The sequence below is a fragment of the Lissotriton vulgaris genome, chromosome 7 (assembly GCF_964263255.1).
Source record: "Lissotriton vulgaris chromosome 7, aLisVul1.2, whole genome shotgun sequence".
In the NCBI taxonomy this organism is placed as follows: Eukaryota; Metazoa; Chordata; class Amphibia; order Caudata; family Salamandridae; genus Lissotriton; species Lissotriton vulgaris.
The window spans coordinates 585,610,580-585,628,989 of NC_141695.1; positions in this window are offsets into that span (position 1 = coordinate 585,610,580).

Consider the following 18,410-nt stretch of genomic DNA (forward strand, 5'->3'; position numbering starts at 1 on the left):
ACCGTTGTTATTGCAATTGTGGTTTGACGAATAAAGTTTTAACGATGACGTATGTTTGATCAATGACGAAATGTTTTATTGATGACGTAATGTTTTATTGATGACGTAATGTTATAATGCTGTTATATTGTTTATTGATGTATTGTTGGGAGGGGGAGGGCTCAAATGTTTTAGGGGTGGGGGAGGGTCCGGGGGGCTGAAGTTTGTAGTTATTTATTTATTTAGTGAGGTTTAGTTTTGTAAGGCGTTGCCAAGGTTTGTATTTGTAATGTGCACCTGTGTCTTAATAAAGCGGCCTTTTACACACACAAACAACTTTTGGTCTACTTTTCTCCCACCCCTCGCCCTCCCTCCCAAAAAAATATACGGTCAATATTTTTACCCTTGCTTCTTCTCAGGATGGTGAGAAAAGTGATAACAACAAGACTAATTAAGAAATTGTGAGACTATATTCTATTGAACTGCTGTAAACTGAAAATGTTCCTTTTCAGAAAAAAGGAGCTGCGAAAACTTAAATCTTGCTTTTAATAAGTTCATACAGTACAGCGTTATCTACTTCATACATAACTTTGCATGTATCTACTACAGACCTACCAACTCACACTGTGCCACTGATCAACACACGGAATTGACTCCCATCACATGGTCACACGGTGAGGAGCCGAAATCACACGCTAGCAGGGAAAACGAGTTGAAAACCACTGTAATAGTTGATTTCAAGCTCTGTTTCGGATGTCCTTTAGGGGGCGTGAAATCACCCCAGGAAGTCAAAACCAGCCTTAGCAAGTTTTTTTTATTTTGGGAGTCGGTCTTAGGGACACAGTGTGGGCAAAGGTGCCGCGTATGTGCTTCTCGGCATGAAGCCCTGCCCTCCAAGGCCTCACCCCTGCTCACATGTTGAGATTTTTGTTCAAGTTAGCAGGTATGAAACTATTTTAATCAAATATGGATGTCCTTTTACAATAGTTTGAAGCGTAGTGTGGCACGGAGTATACTTGGTAAGTCTCATGACTCTGGTAGGCCCAGAATCCACAAGGCCTGGCATTGTACCTACGGACATTTTCTAGTAGGTCAACCTCCTTCTAAACCTGGCTTGTGGAAGTAAGGTTTTGGTAGAATGATGAGCCTAATAATAAATGTATGAATTACATTTCCTCCTTAAGGAATCGAGCACGTCCTCGGAGATTATTATGAATAAGCTCCATAAACTTATATTGAGAAAAAAAGTGTACTCGTCTAGCTGTCTATGTTTTTTTAGCTCTATGCTCAGACGAACCATTTTCTACAGAGTGTTCTGGTCAGCTGAAATGACAATTGTCTTTGACCTTTAATTGTGCTGCTTGCTATTTTGCCTTAAAAGCTAGTTGGGCTTTAGGCTTTCTTACTTGTTGAGTTTTATTTTTAATGTAAGTTATGACTATCCAGAGGCATACCTCTACTGCCTCAAGTAAATGCCTCTACAATCAGTTCCGTACAGTGGAATGTGAGACAGATGTAGCATTTGCTTTAACATATACCTTGTGTGCTTTTTCTCTGGGATGGTGTTTATACAGAGGCAGCAGACCAGCACTCTCCATTGTTGCCTTTGCATCCCAGTGTCCTGCCTCTTCAAAATAGTTTAGTTTGGTACCAAAATGCTTGTTTAACCTTACTCTACTGTCAGACTAAGCCTGGATAGGTGAAAAGCAGCATAATTCTGATGCTGTATATAAAAGGTACGCAATGCACATGGAAAACACTACTTTGTGCCCTACATGTTCCAGTGTAAATATAAAACTGGTAACAATGTTGTCTACCTGGTATCCCTCTATGCCCTGTTCAACGTTTCCCTTTCTCTACCTAGGACCTAGAGGTTGAGGACAAACCATTATAGACAATATGGTAATCCTACTCAAAGGAATTTTGCAAAAATTCATAACAAATGCAGAATTTTATAATACACATTATCTCAGCAGAAAACAACATTGACATTTTAGTTGATTTGTTACTTTACGTCCTGGGGCTTGAGTATAGATTTGAAAGCACTGTTACTGTTATCATAATATGTGTTATTAAGAGGCACAATTTATGTTTCTGTTGGTTTGAGCTCTTTTCAGGACATTTCCCACCAGCACACATTTCTGTTTGTTCTATGGTTTAGAGCAAGATGTATATCATGTGTATGCTTGAACACCATTTGTTGCAAAGTTATTTCAAGGCAACTACCAGTTGCCAGTTCTTTAGGCCTGGTGGTTTCATGCATAGATGTAGATCAGTTATCGCACATCCCAAAACCAGGTGCATAGCCCATGAAGCTCATAATTCAGAGACCTCTACATCTGTGCTGCCTCAAACAAGCATATGTTCCAATGTCCCAATGAACAGACTGAATGAGTAACTTTGCTCTATAGTCAAGCAGGAGCATCTTTTTGAAGTTGAAATTGAAAAAATGCCAGTAGCTCAGAGAATTGGGAGAAAGTGTTGTTCTCATGAAATAACTTTGCAGAAACTGTAGAAGCTGTTTTTGTAGTTGTCAGGTCAATAATTCCACTGTTTGAAGAACTGTCAGTAGCCTATAAACATTGTCAAATCCAGTAAAACATATGTTTCGTAATCGTATGAGGTTTGACCAATATGTTTAAAATCCACAATGTATTGCTCTGTTTTCTTGTAATGGGTCTAAGCATAGCTGCGCCACAAAGGCCAGACTGGCCATACCAGGCATCAGGCATTTGTCCAGGAGGCTCGAAGCGTAGAAGGCCAGTGTTGTACCTGGGGGTCGGTTTTGCAGCAGAGGTGCAAAATCGGCTCTGAGTAACAAAATCAACAGGCCAGCATAATCCATTCAGCCTCCCTGTGTTTTGAAATATGTTATGGTTTTAAAAACATATATATTAACAACAACAAGGGACCCCAAATCAGTCAGCAGGGGACCTCGGGGAACTTACTTTTTCGAACAACAGCGGTCCCATGCATTCAGGAATATATGAGACAATGAATATAGACAGAATCAGTTCTATATTTTGAGCGACATGTCCAGCCGGACAGAGGTCTTTAAGTTTACTCAATAAACAAATGATCCGTACAAAGAGAATACCTTCAACTAATCACCAGTGTGGTACACAAGCCTGTGCCCAACCACTAATGGATCAAATACAGAAGGTAGGTTACGAACATAGAAGGGCTTTTAACGCAAACAAACGTTTTCTGTATAAAATGCAGTTGTACAAAGAAATCAACACAGCATCATTACATTACATAGCAATCACGTTTTGTATAGGGTGCTAAACAGGTCGACGGCGTTTCGGTCCCCCTATTAATCATAGGGACCATCATCACGACATTCAATTAATGCCTTAACGTTATTTAGCCTCTAATTGCCCGGACACTCGTGCGTGACCGGCAAGGGAGTGTAACCTGTATTTGGTTCAGCAGCCCAGGATCAGGCGCGTTTTGTACCTCGTTACAATATTGTAATCCGACAATGCCAGGATACTACCGGGTTAGTCGGTAATCCAGTATGTTGCCTGGCGCCAGGCAACATACTGAATTACCAACTAACCCGGTAGTATCCTGGCCTGTACGGCTCATTTGTTTATTGGGTAAACTTAAAGACCTCTGTCCGGCTGGACATGTCGCTCAAAATATAGAACTGATTCTGTCTATATTCATTGTCTCATATATTCCTGAATGCATGGGACCGCTGTTGTTCGAAAAAATGGTTTTAAAAACAGCCACTGCATCACGGACAGGCGCGTGGGGGCACCGACATCCTGACACAGAGGCGGCGTGGAGTGGGGCTATCCGCAGTGCAACCAGCCTGGGGTAGGCGCCTTCTGGGTGCGGACGGTCCCGCACGGTAGCCACTACAGGGGTGCACGAAGGGGTTTGGAGGCACTACACAGGGGGGGCCCCCCCCTCGGGAACATTCCCATCGTTGCGCTTGGTGGCGCCACACTGCACGGAGCCTTCATATACAGCCACGCTGTAGGCCTAACGAGCGCCTTCCAAAGAGCGACGGACTGACTATCTCGAAGGCCGGCTGCGGCACCTCTGGCCCTGAGTGGACCACAAGAACCCCTTGAACTCAGTGGGACACGAGTTTATCAGCCGGACACCCGAAGGCCTTGCGTGGCCCGAAAGACGACAGTGTACCCAGACGTGGAGCACGCATACCTCCGTCAGCAATGCGACATCATGGCCGGAAAGGGTACACGGAGCACGACGACACAGGCGAAGCTCGACAAATTCGCATACGGCCAGAATGAACATTCCCAGAGTGGCGGCCGCCACTCCACTGGTGCTCCTCCAGAAACGGGTGGCACTCCGAAAGTGACCCTTGAAGACGTAATGAAGACCCTCAACGAAGTCCGGACGACGGTGGGTTCCATCTCCTCCGAAGTCACGCTGCTTCGAGCTGACTTTCACAAAATGGCGGAAAGGGTCTCTCAAGTGGAAGTAGTCACAAAATCTCTTGTTGAGGACACCTCGGACCTGCAGGTGGCCATGGAACGCATGGAAAGAGTCACTAAACAGTTGCAGGAGAAGCTCGACGATCAGGAAGGGCGCTCCAGAAGGAACAACGTCCGCATCCCAGGCCTGCCGGAATCGGAGGGTAAGGCTGCAATGGACTTATACGTTGAGGATCTGATCAAAACCCAGCTGAAACCTAAAGGCCTGTCTCACTTCTTTTCTGTTGAAAGGGCGCACCGAGTCCCTGGTGGAGCAGCCAAACCGGGCGCCACCCCGCGACCTGTGCTGGCCAGGCTCTTCAATTTTAGGGACAGAGACGCGATCCTACAAGCGGCACGGAACTCCCCGCCAGTAAAAATTCAAAACTCAACGCTGGCCTTCTTTCCAGACTACACGGCGGAGGTGGCCAGGCGCAGAAAATCTTTCATAGACGTAAAAAAAGCACTGCGGGACAGAGGCCTGCCATACTCCATGCTTTTCCCCGCCAAATTACGCATAGTGGCCGAAGGAAAGACGTGGTTCTTTGATACGCCGGAGGTGGCTCGAGAATGGCTTGATGGATGGAGACATGTGGGGCAGCCACAGCGCCAGCACAGAGACCGACAGCACCATCGCAACGGGGGACAGACGGCACACCCATCAGGTACTCCCACGAACGAAGAGCGTGCGACGGCATTGGATTCGGATCTTGAAAGAGACCCACTTGACTCTGGGCAACCGATTAGGGGCTAATCGGAGTGATCTGCGTGAGGGACAACATGTTTATGAACACTTAGGACCTTGACGCTGATGGAGCTGAGTAGGGCGGGCATCGGCCGGTGCCTGTAGGGGTATCACCAACCCCACGAGCAAGTAAGATGGACGGGGACGGGATTAAGCACTCTGCCAAGTTGGGGATGCGGGCGGGTTTTCGTCCGTGGTGCAGGGGAGCAGGGAGGGGGCGGGGGGGGGGAAGTTGTATTGTTATGGTTGATATTGTTCTCAGTCATCACCGCTTCGCTATGGATCATGGTCCCACTGCAAGCCGTACACTCCTGGTTTTCTATCACAGGTCTTCACACATGCGCTATGCTCCACCTTCACGCTTCAGAAACACTAGTCTTACCTCCACATGGCCCAATGACACAGAATCACACCCGCTGAAGGCGACTCGCGACTAACAGCGGTATCCCCTTTAAAATTGCTCACGTGGAATGTTAGGGGCCTGGGAGACAAAATTAAAAGGGGGTTGGTTCTCCAAACCATTAAACGTCACGGGCCAGACTTGGTGATGTTCGCAAGAGACGCACCTGGCCGGGTCCACCTGCAAAGCACTTGACAGGCGCGGATATACCATGGCGGCACATGCAGAGTTCACCACGGGGTCCAGGGGCACTGGGATACTCCTCAAGAAAAACTCCTCTTTTATGATTGACAGCCGCAAAACGGACGACCAGGGTCGATTTGCGGCGATACACGGCCAATGGGAAGGGAAGCCCCTCAACGTGGTGTCAGTATACATTCCCCCGGCGCTACATTCCACAGCGCTGCCAGCGCTGGGTCAGTTTCTCATTGACCTCCCAGAGGGTGACATGATCATTGGCGGGGACTTTAACGCCATAACAGACCCGCTATTAGACACCTTTCCCATACGGGACCGGCAACGAGGAGCCGCCACACTTCCTGGTTTCCTGTCCGCATTGGGCCTCACGGATGTTTGGCGTCACTTGAACCCAACGGCAAAACAGTACACGCACTACTCATCTACGCATAACAGTCTTTCACGCATTGACTACCTTTTCTTTTTGGGGGTGGGGCTGGGTTCAGTGGACAAACTTGAGATCCTACCTAGGGGTATATCTGACCACTCCCCAGTGTCCCTCCACATCACATCCAAGGAGCAGAAACGTGCCAGGCTCTACCCAATATACCCCAACTATTTGCAGATTCCAGGTGTCAGAAAGAAGCTTAAACTGGCCTCATCGCACTATTTTACAGAAAATGCAGGGACGGTCTCCTCACCCTCAACACTTTGGGAGGCGTACAAAACAGTCCTGCGCGGCGCGGGTATAGCGACTATCAAGGGACACAAGCGAGACTCCAGAAAAGAACTTGCTCAATTAGAATTGGCTCTCCACACCGCGAATGTTGCCCACATGTCCAATCCCACCCCTGACACTGCACATGCGCTACATCTCAAACAACAACAACACTTGGCCCACCTCACAACGGTGACCAAGGGACACTTGGCGAGCACTGCCAGCAGGATATATGATGTGGGGGACAAAGCCGGAAAAATGCTAGCATGGTTAGACAGAAGGGGTGGTTGCAACAGAGGCATTCAGAGGCTATACAATCAGGAGAGCCAGCTGCTGACACACCCTGAACAAATCGTACACACTTTAGCGCGCCACTATCAGGAAATCTACACACCGATCAGGGCTGTCACGGAGCAGGAAGCGTTTGCATCACTCGACCAAATCACTGTCCCCGCACTTTCCCAAGAAGCGCAACAGGAACTGGACACTGACTTAACCGAAACTGAAATCCAATTGGCAATACAGTCGTTGCAATCTGGCAAGGCACTTGGTCCTAATGGGATACCCGTAGAATGGTACAAAGCATCAGCCCCCCTATTGAGCAAACCCTTGCTAGATATGTATGAAGAGTGTCATGTGCTTATCTAGGTTCCTGATCGATACTGTGACCTTATGCCCCTATTCGGCTATAAAACCCTTTATTCCCTATATTGGCATAACCGTTCAAGTGCGATTTTCTGAAAAGTCATCTCTGGCCTCACACGAGCAGAGCCACAGAGCCACATTCCAGCATGACTCTCTGCTACTTCCTTTGCGACCAATTAGTGCAATGACAGAGCAGCAGTCACTATCTGATATTCCTAGATAACACTCCGAGTTCTTCAACAAGATAAAAACTTAGCAAACCTGGAAATCCCCGCTTGCTATGTTTTGATTAGTAATAGAACTCTAATGAGCAACTGATAACTGCCACTTCCTAGTGACATCTTTAATTGACGTCTTATGTCCAGCAAACTTGCGTCAAACCCGGCACCTGTCAGGTATAAATATTACCAACGTTGCCTTAAGCAATGAGCGAAGCTAGCTGCTGTTGAGCGAGAGCTACTGTTGCTGATGCCAGCTGCCTGCATGACCAGTGTTGGTAAAAACTAGCACTCTGTCGCTGCAGCCTGCTATCCTGTGGTGGTGAAGCTACTGATTACCATTATCGCCGCTACAGCGCGAACTGTGGTTCAGTACGCTTGAGGAGCCGTGCAGCCGTCCTCTGCGAAGACATCCAGCCCAGCTGCCCGCGGACGCTGTCACCCCTCCTTCCTCGACGCGCTGAGAGAAGCCGCTGCCTTTCTCGTGCAGAGAAATCCAGTCCCGGCGCTTCCGGTTTACCCTCGCAGGTGACTGGGATATCGAGAGAGACCCCTGAAGGAGATACCAATCCTCCATCATTCTATTCAGAGGTATGGTGTTGACTAAACCCTTAGAAGAGAATTCTTGAAACAAACCTTGGCAAAACCAACTTAACTTAAGCTACTTACTTACTCCCCTTTTCACGTGTTAGGCCTAGGTCAGGCACACCGGGGTAGGCTTAGTTAGAAGCACCAGTTGAGTATGTTAGCCTAATGTATATATGACTGTATATATGTTTTATTACTTTTAAACCATTGTATGGCTAAGAAACCATATCAATGCTTTTACAGTTCTATTTCGCAATTCTTATCTTACTGTACGTACTTTTTATAATAGCAGTTATTGCAATTGTGGCAATACATTTCTCTTGTGCGAGAAGAAAGACTGTTCAATAAATGTTAACCTTTATTGATAAACGCCCGTCTCTCTATTCTCTACATATTGTGAAAGTAGACTGCACCAGACTGACTGAGTGAAATCTATGTCTATTGTTTCACACGACCCTAGAGATCGACTCTTGATCTGAGGAGCAAAGTTGTCATGTTGCACGGTTGTTGGAAAACTGAATCCCTTCTTGTCTGTGCCAGGGAAGCTGATCACTTCCTATGCAGAGAAGAAAGTTTCCAGTGACCTCTGAGCTAGTTGGTAACACAACCCAATTAAGTTTAGCATAGTCAGTGGAGGCCTGGAATATCCGCAGTTCCACGTCGATACTACTGTTTATGTTATTCCAATGCGCAGGGCCTAGTGGGAAACTAGGAACTACACTACATGGCGCCCAAACGTTTGGTAAGGCGATAAACTAACGTAAGACTTGTAGAGTAACTCAGTCGTGCATATTTCACACCCCTTTCACCCGTAAATACTCCAATAGACGTCTGGAGTGGGTGAAAGGTTAAAATCCGCCCGACCTTAGTAGGAAGAGATTCCTATGTAAAGCTCCGGTTTATTCAACGTTGAAGGATACAGTGTTCCAAAATATTGTGCATCTAATCTTTGTCTCCTTGGAGACCTACTCTGCAAAAACCTGCATTTTTTGAAATGTCAGTAGAAAACAACGGCACCTCTGGGGCCGCAGTAGATGCGACTCAGCAAGGTCCCGAACAAGCAGACCCGGATGCTATTATCATCCCGGTCCAGTTAAGAAGATCTATAACTTTAAAACTTATAGAAAACGGACTGCCACCTCAAGGTGGTACAGTAATTTTCGTGATAGAGGCTCACGAGTATCGGCAGACAGAGGTATTCTATTCATGGATAAACTTTCCAGCGGTAAACGCAATAACACAAGAGTTTCACTATTACAAAATAGAGGAACCTCCGGATGAGTACGCCCCTTTCGAGGAGGTTGAAATTCCACTTAAATTTCAAGAGCACCTGCTCTGGTTTAATGGCGCCCTAAAACACAATAATCACATAACTAGGCTCGGTCCCCTAGGTAGACCAGGAGCCACGTGGCCGGTTCTAGACAGCTACACACCACATCCTGACATTGCAAGAATGTCTAAAGAAGAGCTGTTAGCACAGCTAAACACATTAATAAAAATACATAGGCAATTAGTCCAATATGTAATACGGACTGCAACAGTCCAGCCAGCTGTTAATTCACCACAGCTGACCCCTCATCAGGGGAACACAAATAAAATTACACCACAGAACATACAGTCATGTCTTGGTAAAACACCCGTAAAACGGGAACAAATTCCTTTCTGGTTAGCCCAGAAAATTACTCAAATAGAGGCAGTATTTCCTGATACTACCCCTATTGAGAAACACAGAATCTTGACCATCTGCCTTCCTATGGGAATCGCACCACACGTGGAGGACTGCGACACTTGGGGTACAGTCTTTGCTTCCATTTACACAAAAACACACGGTGTTCCGTCTATGGCGGTAATACCAGAAGTGCTAAAACAGATTCAAAATGAATTCGGTCCAGAACCCGCTTTAAATCTAGGTATGAAATTACTGAAAGACTTCAAGCAGGTCACGGCTATATTATTAGCCAATGTAAAGGGAGAAGCAGCATCTGTGGCGATTCGCCAGAAGTTGAGGGAAACAGATATAAAAGATCCTGTTGAGCTTGCAAAAATCATAGAAAAATGCTATGAAGAATTAGGTAGAGACAGCTTGGGTGGAAAACCAGTAAAGCCCCAACTGCTCGAAAATCCTGAAAAATTATTTATTAAAAATAATTCAAACACTCCTAAAAAGAGCTGGGATGGAAATAAACAATCCACTCCCAAGGAAAAAGTTTTCCAGTCCAGAGGAAGGTCTCCTCGGCGGAGGGAGAGAACTCCGACTCGAGAACGCCAGTCTCCCCAACGGGAGCCCTCTGAGAAAAGATATAACCTTAGAAATAGGGATAATATAAAAAAACCTGACAGATATCAAAGTATTGATACACGTCCCTCTCGATCTCTTCCACAGAATTCGGAAAGAAGAGGACGGTCAGACCCAGGAGAGCACACCAAGTCCAAAGACAAGGAACCTGCTCAAAATAAGAAATCTCAATTTCAGAAAAAGAAGGTAGCCAGTATTAGAGTAATCAACCATGCCGAGAATACTGAGGACACAGTTGAAAAACGGGGAGTGGGCATTGACAATGTTGGACAGTGCAGCAGAAATCAGTATAGCGCGCAAGAACTTGATGAGTCATCTGGAGACAGTGGACACGAATGAGTACATTCAGGTTGAAACTGCCGACGCCAGACTTAGCGAGCCCCATAAAATATACGAAATAACATTGCGTATGGAGGGTGATAAGACTAGGAAAATTAAGGGTCTATTTTGGGATAAGCTCTCAAAAGGCTATGATATTCTGTTAGCTGAAAAAGATTGGCCCCCGGAATTTGTCAGGGAGTGCCCTCAAGGCGAAGAAGTAATTATGCCTGCCTTCTCGAATCACATACCGATTCACAAAAAATACACATATGCAAGGAAATGGGCAGTAGCCCAGGCACCTGCATTGTATAAAAATCATGTAGGATGGGATGAGGATTCTCCGCATCACAAAATCCAACTAAAAAGTGAACCAACTGCCCAACGGCAGTATCCCATAAAGCAAGAAGCTAAAAAACAGGTCAGGGAGATCTTAGATCAACTTGAATACCAGGGGGTGATTGAAACATGCACCTCTCAAATGAACAATCCTTTGTTTCCTGTCTCCAAGCCAGACAATTCATATCGTCTAGTTTTGGACTACAGACATCTTAATACATGTTGCAAAACTTTTGCAGTACAGAACTCGCATAGTGCAGCCCTAATGAATAACATAGTTAGGAAAAAATATAAAACGACATTAGACATTTCTAATGGTTTCTTTTGTCAAAACATTGCACCAGAAAGCAGATACTTGACCGCTTTCTCCGCATTTGGGTCGCAGAAAAAATTCTGTCGACTCCCACAGGGGTTCAAGAACAGCCCAGGACTATTCTCAGCTAGAGTAACAGAGTTACTACAAATCTATGATGATGAAGCATTATCTTACGTAGATGATATTTATCTCACAGACGACGACTTGGATACTCACTTGAAAAGAGTGAACACCATTATACTTGGGTTCGCAGCAGAGGGTTACAAATTCAACTTTAAAAAGTCCCGAATTGCCCATCTGACAGTACTATTTTTAGGGTACGAATTATCAAGTGAAGGGAAAAGCCTAGCGGACAACTTCTTAGAGAAGTGCGCTGTACTCCAAGCTCCAAAAACACTGAAGAATTTACAATCAATACTAGGTTTTCTGAATTTCGGAAGAACTTACATCCTAAATTACGCAGAGAGGGTTAAACCTCTCTACGAATTAATAAAACCTGATTTAAAACAAATCAATTGGACTCAAAAACACACAGAAATTTTGAGATCACTGCAAACAGACATGTTAGCAAAAACAAAATTAGATACACGTGACGACACACGTGATCTGGTAATCCGAGTCATCCCAGGAAGATGCGGATTCACGTACCTAACCTCTAATGAGGGAGAAAAGGTACCAATTTCAATAAAATCTCACTTGTACACACAAGCAGAAAAAACATTCAGTCGCACAGAAAGAACTGTGAACGCAGTGCAAATCGCATTAGCAAATGAAAGAGAACTAGCACACAGCAAACGGATTAATATCCTTACAGCGGAATCCGCCTTCGAAGCGCTATTCAGCCCAGTAAACCTGCCTACAGTGTCACTGGATCCAAAATGGATACAGTGCATAGATTCTCTAGGAGCGGAAGACGTGAAATACTATTTTGCCCCGCAATACACAGAACTGAATGATTTAGTATATGAAGAAGAATATCCTCTGCCAATCGAAATCCTGCCTCTCCCACAATACGCCTGTATAATCTATACAGATAGCTTTGTACAGCATTTCAACGTAGAGAGAAAATCCTACGATGCAGCATGTGCGATCATTAAATGTCGTTGGCTGTGCGGTAAAATCAAACCGAAAATAACAAAAACTGAATCAGTTAAGTACTGTTCGGCTCAAAGAACTGAGATCAGATCTTTAAAGATGGCGCTCGAAAATGCAGAACGCGAATTCCCCACACTTATAGTGTGCGATTCTCATTTTTGCGTCAATTCTTTCAACAACAAACTGCAGAGTGGGATCGAAAACGACTACAAAGATGACACAGGTGCCACAATAAAGCATAAAAAGCTCTGGAACGAGGTAGCTCTTTTACACAAAGAACTACAAAAGACTCACGTGATTCACGCACAGAGTCTTCAACGTGATGGCGTTCACGTTGCAGGGAATTCATTGGCTAATACAGCCAAAGCGGAAGCAACTAAACCGGCTTCCGTAGCCATAAAAAAGCGTACAGATAAGTATATAGACGGGGAAACCATGCTGGCAGTAAGAACGACCGTAAAAGGCGACTGTGCAGCACTACCCGTAAACTATCCACTCAATTATGCATACATAATCGATGCAAACTCCGTTCCTTTTGCTCGAATCCCTGGAGTGGGGGATAGAGTAATTCCAAACAGGAGCAGGAGGGGCTTCCTCTTACTGGAAGCACACATGGGGTTGGGTCTGAAACACCAAACAATCAAAGCCTCTCTGAAAGAATTACAATCAGAGTACTGGTGGCCAGGAATGAGTATAGATATTCAATGTTTTGCTCAAAATTGTGAAGACTGCAACAGAGATCGCAGTAATGAACAGGCCAGTGTAGTTTCAGGATCCCTTCTAGACAGCATAAGGCGGTCTATCTGCGCAATCAAAGAAGAGAAGCGCGTCCCAGTGTACAACGTTTAAGACGAAATACACTTAAATAATGAGTCCTCCAGCACTCGGCTGACGCCTAGAACTGTTATAAAAGATTTGCGAGTCCATATCGGCATATACGCAATTACCACGTGCCATTCTGACCAGGGTCCTGCTTTCAGCTCTCGAGCCTATAGGGAGGCCATGGCCAGCATGGGAATTGGGTTGCGGTATTCTTGTCCATCGCACAAGTGTGATGGAAAGAAAAAACCGGGACATAAAGCAATCTATAACAGCGAAGGTATTAGGTTCAGGCGCTGGGTGGGTCAAACATTTAATAAGTGTCCAGACTAGTCTTAACAACATGCCAAGAAATTCTCTAAAAGGTTTCAGCCCATACGAACTATTGTTCGGAATTAGAATGAACGTTCAGGACCTCGATAGTCAGATATCAGTGGTACAAAAAGAAACAAAGCAGTTTGAAGTAAAAGACCGTTTGGCTGTTTTACAGGAACTGAATGAAACAAGAAAATCATTAAGCAACATAAAGTTAAAGCAACAGCCAAATACCACTGACGAGGCACCACCCGCAACAGCCCCAGCAAGGCCTGTCTGGATTCCAAAGATTGGGGATCTAGTCAGAGAAAAGATCGCGGTTAAGAAGGAATTTGGGCCTTCTTACAGAAAAGCAGTACCTGTCTTGGCAGTCACCGGAACAAGATCAGTTGTGCTACCGCCCCTTGCTGGTAAAAAAGAGAACAGAATCGTGTCCATCGATCTGGTAAAACCACAAGCATGTGGCCTATAATCAACAGTAGGCCCAGTGGACTCCCAAGAAACAACAGAATACCCAAACTTGCAACAATCCAAGAGGTTCAAACTGAAAGACTCATCACATTCGATCAGCCTGCAGTGCACAATGAAGGACTATGCAATACAGCCATGGAACTCGTGCCTCTTGAAACACAGATTGAAACAGTTCATCAAGAAACACCAGTCTACACTAATGTGGCATCAGAAAGTGCTACCGAAAGACAGATTGAAAGAATTGACAGAACTGCCTCTGGTTATTTCATCAACTTCGACAACTTCTCTGAAGATTTTAACGACCCCGAAGTGATGCCAGAAACAAAAAAGTCTTTTAAAGAAAAAGCAACAGAACTCTTTCATCAACTGAAGGAAATCTACCTTGTTTCCCCTTGGCTAGAGTTCTGGTTTGGTCTAGGTGTATTTTTCCTCCTGCTTTGGCTCATCATGGTACTGTGTTTGGGAAAATTCATTGAAGGAAAATATATTACAATGGACACAGCAAGTCAGAACATCAACCTAGTCCTGAAACCACACAGATCATCACACGTGAAGAAAAGAGAACTGTCAACAGTAAATGTCACGGCAATTCCAATACCTGGTGGGGTAGTATGGGAGAAAACAGACTATGAGATCTATGGTCCGGTCGAAATCCTGAAGTATCCTCATCAACTAAAGGTTTCCTTAAGTGACTTTGTTACACCAAGTACATTCTCTGATGATTGGGACTTTAACAGTATTAATGACATGATGTCTGATTTAGTAATGTCAGCTAGATTCACAGATCATGATTATTTACAAGGTTCATCTAGTTATGAGCAGTTATTCTGTTACACCCACTATGGGGATCATTACTTGCATAAATCTGCACAGCCTAGAAATGTTTTTATGTATAATCAATGGGAACATTGTTCTACACCACCTAAAAGCAGTTCTAAAGCATTCTTTGAGAAATTCAAATACTTCTCAGGGTTTAACACAAGTGATGCAGAAACGTTTTATTATAAACTGTTAGATAAAACAGGAATGAAAACAATGCTGACAAATTCTAAATTGATATATTCAGAAGCATTTTATGACAAAATGATGACATTTGGTTTTGATTATTGGAAAAATAATATTGAAACGAAAACAATTTGGGGTACAAAAGATTGGCAGGTGCAAGGCATAGAAGCACTATTTAGAACCTGCATGATACCAGAACAAATGTTATTTTTAAATGACACTGTACACCAAACATCTTGTCTTGGCCTAGCTAAGAACAAAGAAATGAAAACACCGTCTATACCAAAGCCAATAGCTGAGAATGCAACTGCAGATAATGAGTTAGACGTGTCACACATTTTACATTTCAACAGAACACATCCTGAATGGGAAAAGTGGTTAATCTGGCCTACAGACACAAATAGCTGTCAAGATAGGTTCCTGAATAAAACACAGGGTTTAAAAATGACCAGATTAGACCCTAGATACTCCCAGAGACAACATCCAGGGATTATAACAACATACAGTGTAGGTAAACTCTGCCTAGAATGGCTAACTACATCCACACTGGCTGAAATTAAGCAACACTTGTCTTTATTAAAAGATGGTGCTGATTTGCGCGATTTCATTCTTGGACCACGCAAACAGCGTCAAAAGCGTTTCATAGCGACCAGCATCTATGCTGCTTACAACGAGGCTTGGAAAGTAAAGCAAATTGAAACTGCTGAAAAGATACGAGAAATTGATCGTATTAATTTGGAGAAATCACTTTCTGTAGTAGACAATGGGTTAATGACTCTGTCTTCCAGAATATATTCGTTGGACAATATTGTATCATCTGCCTTTGATGTGATAGACAGAGATTTGCTAATGTTACAACATGGCCAGTCTCAATTACGCTCTATTATAGAACTAGGCTGGACGCTGCAAAATCTTCGTTCAGGCTATGTGCCTTGGCGTTTAATCAACACAACGTCATTATTTTCCATTTTTAACCTTACTGATAAACAGATCAGTTTGGCACAGAAAGGAGCAGACTATACAATCTTGAGCATCGAGAAACTCGAGAGATTACCATTGACAATGTCAGAGAGTCCTGTCATTGAATGGATAATACACGGAATTATCACAATTCCGATAACAACTTTCCGATTTCATAAGTGCCTTGAATACATACCTGCTGGCCAGTATGAACAATTGGGTAAGGGATATGTTAAATCCGAATGGAAATTACCATACACTCATTCTTGCTATAGTGACAGCGACAAAAATGTATTTCTTAGTGGTGACAACTGTAAACACTCACTAAGCGGTATACTTTTGTGTCAGGGTATTAATTTACACGGAGCATGTGATGGAAATTCAAACAACCTTTCATGCCACCAGCTAGTCACACCTGCAACTCAGATAGAGCCCTTCTTTATGCAACTCGCAAACGGGAGTTACATTCTAAGAACGGATCACAGGTGCTGTGGCCTCGCGCCCGGACTAAGTTATTTAGTAGAAGTAACGTCCATGGTCAAATGCTGTATGCAAGCATTGTTCCCGAGCGGGCCTCCAGACATAGTGACTCCCATCTGGCCTCGTCTGAATCTCTATTCTATACGAATTGATACATTAAGCAAAATGAAATCTGTGCTTTTACAGACAACAGTGCCTATAACGTCATCTAAAGAGACGTATGATCTTCTAGTCGCAAGGACGGCTACTGAGGTTCATGACCTTTTATCAACAAATTGCCCCGTGCATTTCGTACAAATACTCGACCAACTCCTTAACATGTCTAGTGCTACAAGCATCCCAGGCATATTTAAGACAGTCTTTACGGGACTGCTAACACCCTTCCAGGCAATTTTGGGAATCTTTCCTAATTTTGTGCACTCCATCTTTGGTGGTATTCCACTATTTTTTGGACTCATCGCAGGGATTCTATTTTTGACCATCCTGCTACGTTATGGCAAGCCTCGGCTCAGACATAGCTCCCATGGGAATGGAAGAAACAATCCTAGCAATGCGCTACAGGGACAGGATAACTAACGTCCTCGGATTGGCCAGGCTGAGAGATCTAAACATGACCTGGTTCCTTTCATTCAGACCGATATGGCAAAATTGCATTTTACCTGTGCTACGGTGTATGCTTTGCGGCGAGGAATGCGTGTTGGACATCTGTCTTTCACTTCCATCAGCAGTACCAATGGACGTCGATACTTTGCTAAGTCCAATAACGGCTCACGCATTGTGTTGTCCCCAGCGGCTACCAATCCTGATGACGGCATTTGTGGAGACTCCTGTACTACAGCCAAGTGGTAACAGTGGAGCGAGTGACAAAAGCAACATCATCCAGGTACAACGTGCTGTGAGCATTGCTGGTCCTGACTTCGATGACAGCAATCATTCTCACACCTGCCAAGTTTCAGCGCTATCTAATTTGGTTGAACTATCACCTGATTTTGTAGACCAATTCTTTGCGAGCCTGTCTGATACGATGTTCTCACCCATAGAGAAACAATAACTTTTGAAAAGCTTTCCGACACACAGCGTTCCTATGAACTCTGGATTCGGCCTTCAGTTTTGATCAACAAAAAACTGCCAGGAGCTTTGGAAAACTGATTTTTCTTTGAATTGGACAATTTTTTAAATATTGACCCTCTCTTTTTGGCACAAACAATTCTTTGCTTAACGTAAAAACTATTCTTAGAGAACAGAAGCTTCACACTTCTATTTCTAAACACATCTAGAGACATAACAACATTACACCAGCCTCTAGCACACATGTTATTACAATGCATTTTTATGTGATGATTTATCTCGCATTTCTTCTGTCAGAGATACTTCATGTGTAATTCTTTATGCATAATCGTTCATTGATTTTATATGCAATACCTTTTGAATGATTACTATGCTTTAAAAAACGTACAGTACCTAAATTCCATGTATTACAAGTACGCCTATTTCAGATGCATTTATGTATTTTGGGGTGGGCTATGTTACACAATGTTACACATGCATCTAATTGCTTAGTTTTAGTAATTTTGATGGACATGAATTCGTGGAGTGGGTGTCATGTGCTTATCTAGGTTCCTGATCGATACTGTGACCTTATGCCCCTATTCGGCTATAAAACCCTTTATTCCCTATATTGGCATAACCGTTCAAGTGCGATTTTCTGAAAAGTCATCTCTGGCCTCACACGAGCAGAGCCACAGAGCCACATTCCAGCATGACTCTCTGCTACTTCCTTTGCGACCAATTAGTGCAATGACAGAGCAGCAGTCACTATCTGATATTCCTAGATAACACTCCGAGTTCTTCAACAAGATAAAAACTTAGCAAACCTGGAAATCCCCGCTTGCTATGTTTTGATTAGTAATAGAACTCTAATGAGCAACTGATAACTGCCACTTCCTAGTGACATCTTTAATTGACGTCTTATGTCCAGCAAACTTGCGTCAAACCCGGCACCTGTCAGGTATAAATATTACCAACGTTGCCTTAAGCAATGAGCGAAGCTAGCTGCTGTTGAGCGAGAGCTACTG